The sequence below is a fragment of the Vigna umbellata genome, chromosome 9 (assembly GCF_029865625.1).
Source record: "Vigna umbellata cultivar VRB3 chromosome 9, Vumbellata_1.0, whole genome shotgun sequence".
Lineage (NCBI taxonomy): Eukaryota > Viridiplantae > Streptophyta > Magnoliopsida > Fabales > Fabaceae > Vigna > Vigna umbellata.
In genome coordinates, this window is record NC_142173.1 from 4,585,300 (window position 1) to 4,596,780 (window position 11,481).

The window sequence follows — 11,481 nt, forward strand, 5'->3', positions numbered from 1 at the left end:
AACTCTTGGGCTATGACTTTGAGATCTTATATAAGGCTGGGAAAACTAACTGGGTGGCGGATGCTCTGTCCCGCAAAGGAGAAGGGGGTGAGGAGGAAAGGGAGTTGAGAATGATAGCTAGACCATACTGGCAGGACTTCCAAGAGGTGTTGAAGGAGGTAGAGGAGGATGAGGTGTTGAAGAAGGTGATTGATGATATCTGGAGAGATCACAATACTCATTCGGCCTATACACCAGAGTAGGATCGATTGCATTATAAAGGAATGTTGGTGTTATCTATGAAGTCGGTGTGGATTCCCAAGCTCCTGGCTGAATTTCATTCAACAAACACAAGAGGCCATTCGGGAGTGTATAGAACATACCGAAAAATAGCCCAATCATTGTTTTGGATAGGGATGAAAAAGTGTGTGCAGATTTTGTGGCAAGTTGCTTGGTGCGCCAACAACACAAATATTTGGCAGCTTCCCCTCAAGGGCTATTACAACCACTACCCATTCCTCACGGAGCTTGGGAGGAAGTGAGTATGGACTTTATAGTAAAGCTGCCAAAATCCCGAGGCTATGATGCAGTGTTGGTAGTAGTTGATCGACTGAGCAAGTATGGCCATTTTGTGTTGCTCAAGCATCTGTATTCAACTCAGACAGTAACGGGGGTGTTTGTGAAGGAGATAGTAAGGCTACATGAGATTCCAGTTTCAATTGTTAGTGATAGGGATCCTTTGTTCTTGAGCTTTTTTTGGAAAGAGTTGTTTAAGCTGCAGGGAACCCAACTCAAGATGAGTACAACATATCATCCTGAGTCAGATGGCCAAACCAAGCTAATGAACAAAATTTTGGAGGGGTATTTACGGTGCTTTTGTTCTGAACAGCCAAGAAGCTAGAGTGCAATGCTGCCTTGGGCTGAATATTGGTACAATACCAGTTATCAGGGTCAGGCAGATGCACCCCGTTTGAGACGATATATGGAAGGGCTCCACCTTCACTCAACAGGTTCGTACCTAGGGAGACCCTAGTAGAGGCGGTTGTCCAAGAATAAATATATATGCGTGTCAACTAAAGAAAGTTCTACTTAATCTAAAAAACAATCCAATACCAAAACTATTAAAATATAAACTTAAACTAAACCTAAGTAATGTTCAACAACAAATATAAGTGTTCCTAGCTCCATATTTGCAGAAGATAAGTTGTCCACTCCTGCCTTATCTGCCTAATTGTGTCCTCTGGTATAGGAGATGTACTCTTGAAGCGTTGCAAAATGAAGAAAGATTCATTATGGTTTCATATATGTTCAAAGATGAATTTGATTTCTAATGTATTGAAGGTATGCATCATTACCTCATTCTAGTCATCTGTAATGGGAGCTCGAATGATGGTCTTAATCCAAGACATGACATAGAAGCCACATTCCCATGAATCTAGTTGCTTGTTACACTAAAATGAAAACTAAATAGTCAAGAATTTAGATCATTCAATAACATAGAAAATGAATTAGAACTATAAATGATTTACAACCTTTGGATACAAAACTTGAACTAGTTGACCTCGTGATTTACCCATAACTCTATTTAGATTAAAAACACAAAGTAAAATTAATATAACTATATTTATCATAAAAATTTAAGGTCAACATGAAATTCAAAGTCACTTTTGGAGAAACACTTACCCTTGAAGAATGCTTCTTAAGTCATTTTTCATCTTCCTGTGCAGCAAACAAAACCATATAATTCTACACTGTCTGGGAATGATGACCATCAGCTGCCAGTGAGACCTATCATGAATCATGAATAGTTAGTAAACTAATTAAGTAAACTTTAATGAACTTTTACATAAAACAACACATACCCATCAATGTATGGCATAAGGTATACGTCTTTATTTGACTCAGCCATCCATGTTTGCAAATAATATTGTTTGCTTTCAAGTGTCTTACTATAAGGTTAAATGGTTCGAGGTTCAACAAATTCGTACATGGAAGACCGACCTTGGTCTACAATGATTGTGTCCATGTACCTAAAACAACAAAGTTAAGTTGTTACAAACTAGGAATCTAAATAAAACTAATATGGAAGACAAAATTAACTATCTTACATGCACCATAGTTGAACGATAGAAATATTCAACGTCCTGTCTTTGCTCTTCCTTATCATGTTTAATAAAGTTCCGATGACACTATCACAAACATCTTTTCAACATGCATCACATCAGTACAATGTCTAACATCAAGTTTACACCAGTATGGAAGATTAAAAAATATTGATCGTTTCTTCCAAATGTTTTTTACACCTCTTCACCATTCCGGGCTCTGCACACAACCTCATCCTAAGCACTTCCATTAAATGCTCTTTTCAATCTACGATAAGGGTGATTACGAGGAAGGAATTTTCGATGTCTTGTATATATCGTCTTCTGACCATGCTTCAATTGAAGGTAACTAGTGTTTTCTTCACAAATGGGACATGTAAAATGACCTTTAACACTATAACCGCTCAAGTTTCCATAGGATGGGAAATCATTTATAGTGCAAAACAACATTGCACGCAAACGGAAATTTTCTTGAACATGTGAATCGAACACTTCGACCCCTTCTTCCCACAACAATTTCAAATCATCAATTAAAGGTTTCAAGTAAACATCAATGTTATTTCCAGGTTGTTTAGGACCCGATATCATCATAGACAACATCGGCTAGGCATATAGACGTCGGTTAGGAGGGAAAAATGACTATATGCCCAACTCAAACATCTATATGGCGAAAAAAACTGAATTTTCACCTACCTGTCAAGCATATAGACGTCGGTTATGAGGGGCCCCAACGTTTGCACGGTTATGTTTTTAACGGCGTGAGCGGAAAGGACCAGATGGAACATTTTTTAACGAAATATGGGGTCTTAGTGAACTTTTTTAAAAGGTAGAATTACTTTGAACCAAACAACTAAAAGTAGGGACCAAATGATGTATTAAACCAAATGCGAAATAGTGATCGGTTCCATGTTGTTTCTTGTTCTATATTTAAATAGAAATTTCCACAACAAAATTCAACACAAGACTCAAAAGTTTGTAGGCAAAGTTTAATAAGTTTAATAACCCAATGTTAAGGCCTAACTTTCTTCGTATTTTGAGTCCTATAGCAAGCTTGATGTGCTCAACAATTCTTCCTTGCACCCTTTGTTATCTTTCTGAATAAATTCTTCCATTGTTTTCATCAGTTCATCAATGCTATCATCTCTTTTCACTTCTGCCTTCCATTGTTAACTTTCCCCATGATTGGATTATACTTTTTTGATTATATAATTCCATTTGGAAACATGTAACCAGCTCTTGCTAACCCAGAATTGAAATTTAAAGAATGTACAAAATCAAACAACACTAAAAATGAAAACTGCATGATGTTGATGCATGATTCTTGAGGAATTATATTTGAACATGAAATTCAACCCTAATGAACCTAAACTTGACTGTTTTTACCACTTTGTATATCTGAATTTTAATCTGTATTGTGTAGAAAAATACTTTTAATAATCATATTTGATGCTAAATTAGTAAACTTTCACAATTAGCGAACCAAACAAATCTCTTGGGAAACAATATTCGGAATTACTGGTTTATTACTTGAACGATTCGGTACGCTTGTTGAGGTCTCAACAAGTTTTTGGCGTCGTTGCCGGGTATTTGTTTTTGTTTTTGCCGATTGTGTTTTGTTTATTTGATTTAGTTAATTTTAATTATCTTTTGTTTACTTGTTTATTGTGATTGTATTTGAACTTTTGTGCATAATTATTGTCATCTATAGAAATTGTGCTTTTCTAGCTTTTGTGTTGTGTGAGAAGTAGAGAACAGGTTGAAAATCTACTTTTTGATCTGGAAATTGAAAGAACTGCTCGAAGGAATAACAGTATAAGGAGGAGACAAAGCAGAGAAGCCAAAGAAGCCTTTGTTATTTCTGAAGAAATTTTGGACTCATCATCTGATCACGAAAAAGAAACAATGGAGGGTATTCACAGTGAAGAAGGTTCTAGGCAAGGAAGAGGTACTCTTGTAGATTACAACACTTTCTCAGGGCCTCTACACTTTAATAGTATTGCAAGACCAGTGGTGAATGCTTCCAACATGGAGATGAAGCCAACTCTTATTCATCTGGTGCAGAACAATCAGTTTCATGGATTATCCCACGAGAATCCATACACTCACTTGGCTACTTTTATGGAGATCTGTAATATAGTAAGGATTCACCAAGTTCCAGATGAAGCTATTTGTCTCAGTTTATTTATGTTCTCATTGGCTGGTAATGCAAAGATGTGGCTAAATTCATTTCTAGAGAATAGTCTGACAGTGTAGGATGATGTGGTTGCCAAGTTTCTGAATAAGTTTTTCCCTCAATCAAAAGTAAATAAAGGGAAGTAGGAAATTTCTTCTTTTCAGCAAGATATTGATGAAACTCTGGGTCAAGCATGGGATAAATTCCAAGGTCTACTAAGAAAAACCCCTACTCATGGATTTGATGAACCAATAGTCCTAAATTTGTTTCTTGGAGGGTTCAAGTCTCAAACTAAATTGATGTTAGATGCCTCAACTGAAGGTAATATCAGATGGAAGACACCCGATGAAGCACATGAACTGATCGAAAATATGGCTGCAAATGACAATGAAGTGCAAAGTGAAAGAGCTCAATTTCAACAGAAAGGTGTTCTTCAACTTCAATCTCAAGATGCCTTGCTAGCTCAGAACAAGATTATGACTCAGCAACTTGAGACATGAACGAAGAAGTTATCTCAGCTACCTAAAGAACTGTAGAATGTTTCTCAAGCCCAACATCAGATTATTCAAAGTTGTGAACTATTTGGTGGAAATCACAACAATGGTCAATGTGTAGTGCAGAGCATGTCTCATGAAGAAGTGAACTATTTGGGAAATCAAGGTCGCCAAATGGATTTTAATCAAGGTCAAAATTTTAATCAAGGCTGGAGACCTCATCCGAGTATGGGACAAGCTGGTCCGTCCAATAGACCACCTCCACAAAACTTCCAGCAATATCCTACTCTGACAGAAAGAACTTCAAAACTGGAAGAAACTCTTCAGGAGTTTATGCAGGTATCAATCTCCAACCACAAAAGTACTGAAGCTTCAATTCATAACTTAGAGATTCAATTGGGCCAACTAGCTAAGAAGTTGGAAGAAAAACCTGAGAAGAAGTTTGTGGCTAACACTAAATTTAATCCAAAGGAAGAGTGTAAAGTCATCACTACAAGGTCAAGAAGGGTGTTAGAAGAAAGATGGCATGAGAGAGAAGAGCAAGAAAGATATGAGGGGAGTGTTGAGAAGAGAGAAAATAAGAGAGATGAGACGAGTGAAGAAAAAGATGAGAAGAGTGAAAGGGAGGAAAAAGAAAAAGAGAGAAAGGAAGATAAAATGAAAGCAAAGGTGTTTGAGAAACCTCTTCCTTATCCAAAGGTTTTCTCTAGGAAGGAAAAGGAAAGGTAGTTCAAAAGCTTCATTGACATTTTCAAAAAGTTGGAAATCAAGATGCCATTCTCAAAAGTACTGCAACAGATACCCTCTAATTCTAAATTCATGAAAGAATTGGTTACCAAGAAGAGGAAGTACATTGAAGAAGAAACTATTGAAGTACAGGGTCAGTGCAATGCAATCATCCAGAAGTTGCTTCCACCAAAGTTTAAAGATCCTGGCAGCTTTACAATTCCATGCAATATAGGAAAGCTAGCTATTGGAAAGGCTTTAATTGATCTGGGAGCCAGCATAAATCTGTTGCCCCTTTCTATGTTTGAGAAAATTGGGGATCTAGAGATGAAGTCTACACGCATGACTCTACAATTGGTAGACCGATCAATCAAGTATCCTTATGGAGTAGTAGAGGATGTGCTTATAAAGGTAGACAAATTGATATTCCTTGTAGATTTTGTCATCATGGAAATGGAGGAAGACAAAGAAGTACCTCTCATCCTGGGACGACCTTTCATGAAAATAGTAAAGGTCGTTATTAATATGGATGATGGAACGCTGAAATTGAAAGACAAAGATGAGGAGGTAATTTTTAATGCATTTGAAGATATGCAGCAGTCTAATGATGAAAAGACAATTCCTGAAGCTGCCATTGAAATCCTGTTTGTAAGTGATAAACCAGGGGGAGTTGCCCAATTGTTTGACATTAAACCCAACTGTGTTTTGGAAAAAGCTGATAAAGATGATAATCTGGATCACCACCAATTGTTAATGCAAAGAAGGGAACCCAGATCAAGCAAGCCAATTATACTCAAAAATAAGTTGTGGGTTTTCAAAAGCAAAATCAAAGACGGAAGATTTGAAGTTGAAGCTGTTTATTCCAGGATAACCAGAAAGGTATCTAGAAAACAGTGGAAGAGTTGTTGGTGGAACAGAGGGAAGAAGCTCACCAAAATCAAAAATCAACCATGAGCTTAACAGGTGTCGAGCTAAAGACAGTAAACAAGCGCTTACTAGGAGGCAACCCAGCTTTCTAACCCTTCCTTTTATGTGATGTTGTTGTTTAGTTGTATTTTCATTGATTGAATTTGTGTTAATATGTTTTAGTTCAATTTAGTCATTTTAGAGTATGTGATTTTTATTGGGACTTAATGTGTTTTGATTAGTTCTATTAGTGTAATTGTTGAGTTTGGCTGTGTTTTTAATGTGTTTTGGAGATGTTATTTTAGTGTTTCTGCGTTTGTAAGGAGCATATACATCAACCTGAGGACATGCCTTCATCTATGTGGGGGAGGGATTCTTAAGTACATGATGAGCAACAACTAGAGGCATCTTCACTTTGGAGATTATGGAGTCGCAACCAAGACCTCTCAGGAGTTTTAGTTTCTTTTTAATTTTAGTTATTTAATTTCTTTAAGTTTTCTATGACTTATTTTTAGTATTTTATTTGATTGAGTTGTGTTAAATAATTTTGCTTTTATTGGTAAAAAAAAATGTGTTAGTTTGTCTAAAATAAGGAGCTTTCAATTCTTTCCATGATAACTGACATGATTGTGAGATTGTTATTGCAAATCTGAGTTTTAGAACTTGTGTTATGATTATATATGACTAGTTCTTGAATCTGATTGATTTTGACCGAGAAGTTGAATAACTGGGAGTAGTGAGAAAGCTTTGAGAGCAAGTGAGACGTTGTTATTGCTATGAATTTGGTTTTTGCACAATTCTTATTAATGCATATACACTCTGGTTTAGAAATGAGAAAGACAATTTTTTGTTGTGAAATTTAACTACTTGGCCAGATGAGTACCAATGTGTGAGTATTCATCCTTTGTTACCCTGTTTGAGCCTTGTATATATTTTTGTGAACCCTAAGCCTATTACAGAACAATCTACCTTATCGAACACTCTAGAAGAAGAGAATAAGTAATATATTTGTCAGGATATAGGTAGAAAATAAGTTTGGGAAAAATTATAATCAGTTCAGTGTTAAACTGATAAAAGAAAAAAGAAAAATATATATATTATTGTATGAAAAGTGTTCTTGTTATAGGAAAATTGATAACATATGTTATGTGATAAATGAAGAGGTTGTTGATAAATAGAGTTCAGTGTTGTTATGTTCTTGTTCTCCTCTTCTTCAGTGTTGTTTTGTTTCCTTGTAAAACCATGTTTCTTCTAGCCAAGCCAAGTTGTAACCTGAGAAAGACCTTTTGATTTAAACCAGAATGTGTGAATTGTGTATGAGATGACTTGCAAAAGTTGATGAAGTAATTGATGACAATCTGAGTGTGAATTGGAGTTGTAAACACTTGCAAGATGAAATAAACACTAATTGAGCATATTTGTAGTATTCCTTTTCTGGTTGTCTTATCATTCTGGGTTTAAGAACTTGTTTAATAGATAAATCATAGCAATCGTTCTAATTATTTAGAGACAATGCTCACTTCTGCGACAAGGATTATGTGATAGAATGTCAATTGCTCCTATTTGTTTTGTTATGTTGTTATTGTTGCTTTTCATGAGAACATGAAAATGTTCAAGTCTGGGGGTGTGATAACTGTCAAAAATGACATATATTGAGCACTTATTTTAATCTTCTTTTATGTGTTATGGAGTAAAATCTTATGAAAAGTTGTACAAAATGTATATATAATTGATTTTATATCAATATGAGTGTTTTTGTGTGTTTATTTTGCAGATGTATAAGGATTGGAGAAGATAAAAAAGTCCCAGAAATTTCACTATTCACACCTTGATTTTTTTTACTATTCATGCGTTGACTTCTCGTTCAACGTGCAGGAGGAGCTCACCCAATGAGCCAGTCACCCAGCGACTAGGACTTGCTTGCCCAACGAGTGGTGACATTTTACCACTTGCCTAGTGACTCACACAAGCTCCCCCAAGCGAGCCACACTTTTGGCCACTCGCCTAGCGAGTTGGCCTTACTTGTAACACCCAAATAATTTTTAGGGTATTACTGGTAGTAGAGACTAAATTAATTTGATATCTCATATAAACAATCAAACTTTATTTCAATTCCTCCAAAGTACAATACCAAACTTACAAACTTTAAACAATATAGTCTTCACCATTTAACATAAATTTGAAATTTAACTTATAAGTCTTACACAACATAATTTTCCCAATACAAATTTATTCTTTTTACAAAAATCCCTGAAAGTTTTTCCCTGCATCTCTCTCATCTCTAAGCTTTTTGAACCGCATCTGCAACATTATCTATTCACATATAACATGAGTTATATGATCATAGCACAAACAAATAAGGGTAAGCCAACCATATCATAAAATCATTAAGCTTGTAATAAAAATATTTCAATCATGTATTTCTGCAATTGATAAAATACCATTATCCCGATGTCATTAATTCATCATTTTCAAAATCATCTTTCTCATTTTCATAAACCTTACAAGTGTACCATGCTTACTCACGAAGCCTTATGGTCAGACCGCTCTCTACTTGCTTCCTTAAGCCTCACCTGTATACTATGTCTTACTTTCTGAAGCCTTATGGTCAGACCTCTCTCTGCCTGCTTCTATAAAACTTACGAACCATATATTTATGTCAAAGCCTTATGGTCAGACCACTTTTCTGCCTGCTTTCATAAACCTCGGTGTTACTTTGCTCATATCAAGCTCTCATGGTATAAACCGAACATACTACTCCAAGTAGTAAACATCATTTCATAAGTAATAATTTCTTATATCCACTCCCACATTTCATAAAAATTAACAAATCATACTCTCTTATCTACCTAACTCAATCATGTTCATTCTTTACTCCTAAATTGACAATAACTCGTTTTGGTGTCAACAAATTAAACACATTGCCAGATATCATTCTTCATATTATAAACTCATTTTCCCATAACGAGTATAACCTAACGTATTTTCACAAATCAAAGGTCATATATCAGCCAAATTACATCAACATATCTTAGGAACTAAATATTAAAGTTTGGGCTTAATGTAACGGTAATTGAAATATATACGAAGTTCTTACCATAATAACTTAAGAACAAAAATATAGTGTTCATCATACTTTTCAAAATTTCAAAATTTATTTCTCAACATATAGACTTCTAATTACAAATCCTAACAGGTCAAATTATAGTATTATATCTTAGGAATCATATATCAAATTGTCAAGTTAATCCAACGGTAAGAACAATTAAAAGAAACGTTTTACCACGGTAACTCGAACATAGAAAAATTATAATCATGAAAACTAAATTTACACAAGTGAACAGATAACTACCATTACCAAAATTTTAACATGATCATAACTCATATTCATGATCATAATATGTATAAATATCATATGTAAGAAAGGATTAGCTCCTCTACAATCAAAATAATCTTAATATAAAAACTCAGGGGAAATAAGAAGTTGAATCTGGCAGAGCCGGTTAGACAACTTCTAATCCTTCCAAAAATACAATGTAATTAAATAATAAGAACAATAACAGGTCTGGGGAAATAAGAAGTTGAATCTGGCAGAGCCGGTTAGACAACTTCTAATCCTTCCAAAAATACAATGTAATTAAATAATAAGAACAATCACAGGTCTGGGGAAATAAGAAGTTGAATCTGGCAGAGCCGGTTAGACAACTTCTAATCCTTCCAAAACTACAATGTAATTAAATAATAAGAACAATAACAGGTCTGGGGAAATAAGAAGTTAAATCTGGCAGAGCTGGTTAGACAACTTCTAATCCTTCCAAAAATAAAACGAATAAGGAAAACAATAAATAGTATGGGGAAACAAGAAGTTGAATCTGGCGGAGCCGGTTAGACAACTTCTAATCCATCCAAAAATACAAAAATAAACAACTAATAACATACAAATGGCATAACATAATCAACATCACATTTTACAACTATCACACTTGGATCTAAACACAGAAGCATATTCTCATTCCAAAATTCAAGATCATACACAAACAAAATACTTCATATTCAAGATTTAGGATCAAACAAAAGCAACATATGCAAGACTCAAGATAATACAAAACAAAAATGTAACTCCCCTTACCTCTATTCCAGACTTAATTTCATCCTCTGAAACCGTTCTCCGAAAACTTCCAGAATTTCCCTTCTAGAATTTCCTCCAACTCTCTTCTCTCACAAATTTTTCTAGAATTTTGGTGTAAGTTTCAGCCTTCCCTCCCTTGCTATTTATAGCCAAAAAATTTACTATTCATTTTTACTATTCATTTTTACTATTCATTTTTTTACTATTTATTTTTACTATTCATTTACTATTACAACAATATTATTTTAATCACCAATTGCTAAATTCTTATCTCTGATGATTCAATTCTACGTGGAGTGTTTATCTCTTCCACAAATAATTCTTTTTTTTTACTATTCACTTTTTACTATTCACAATTTACTATTCAGTTTTTACTTTTTTTTAATATAGTATCTAAATTACAAATATTTTGAAGGATCTTACATTACTCGCCCAACGAGTTGGCCTTGCTTGCCCAGCGAGCTGGTGCTGCTCGCCCAACGAGATGTTGTTGCTCGCCTAGCAAAAGTTCACTTATGTTGGCTTCTTTAAATTGACGCGAAACTGAACCAGAGAGGGCAATTCTGGACAGTCGAGATGCTGTAGAGGGTCCCAGCTTGAGTTTGGAGGGTTCAAGGGTGCAAGAACACCATTTCTTACCATCCAATCCATTCATTTTTTTTCCATCTTGCTTCTATGATGTCTAGGAGTAGCTAAAACTCCATTTCATTGGGTTGAAAGTAATGCATCAAAACTCTATGTAAACTTTGTTGTTTTATGTTAATCTTTGATGAATCTTTCGTTTTATCCTTGCTATTCATGCTTAATGATGGAAATCTGAGCCATTAGAGTGATTTGAATAATTAGGAAATGCTAGAATCACAATCCTAGGTAGAACAACCAGCAGAACTTAATTCTAGACATAGATTGAGAACTTTTGGCCATCAATTACATTGGTCATAATGCAAATCTAAATGCTAAGGGATTAGAGTT

The 11,481-nt window shown here is 34.9% G+C and overlaps 1 pseudogene; it reads left to right on the forward strand.

Annotated features, from left to right (window-relative positions):
• The first annotated feature begins 523 nt into the window (after positions 1 to 523).
• Positions 524 to 6,760, forward strand: LOC148192367 (uncharacterized; annotated as a pseudogene).
• The last annotated feature ends 4,721 nt before the right edge of the window (positions 6,761 to 11,481 follow it).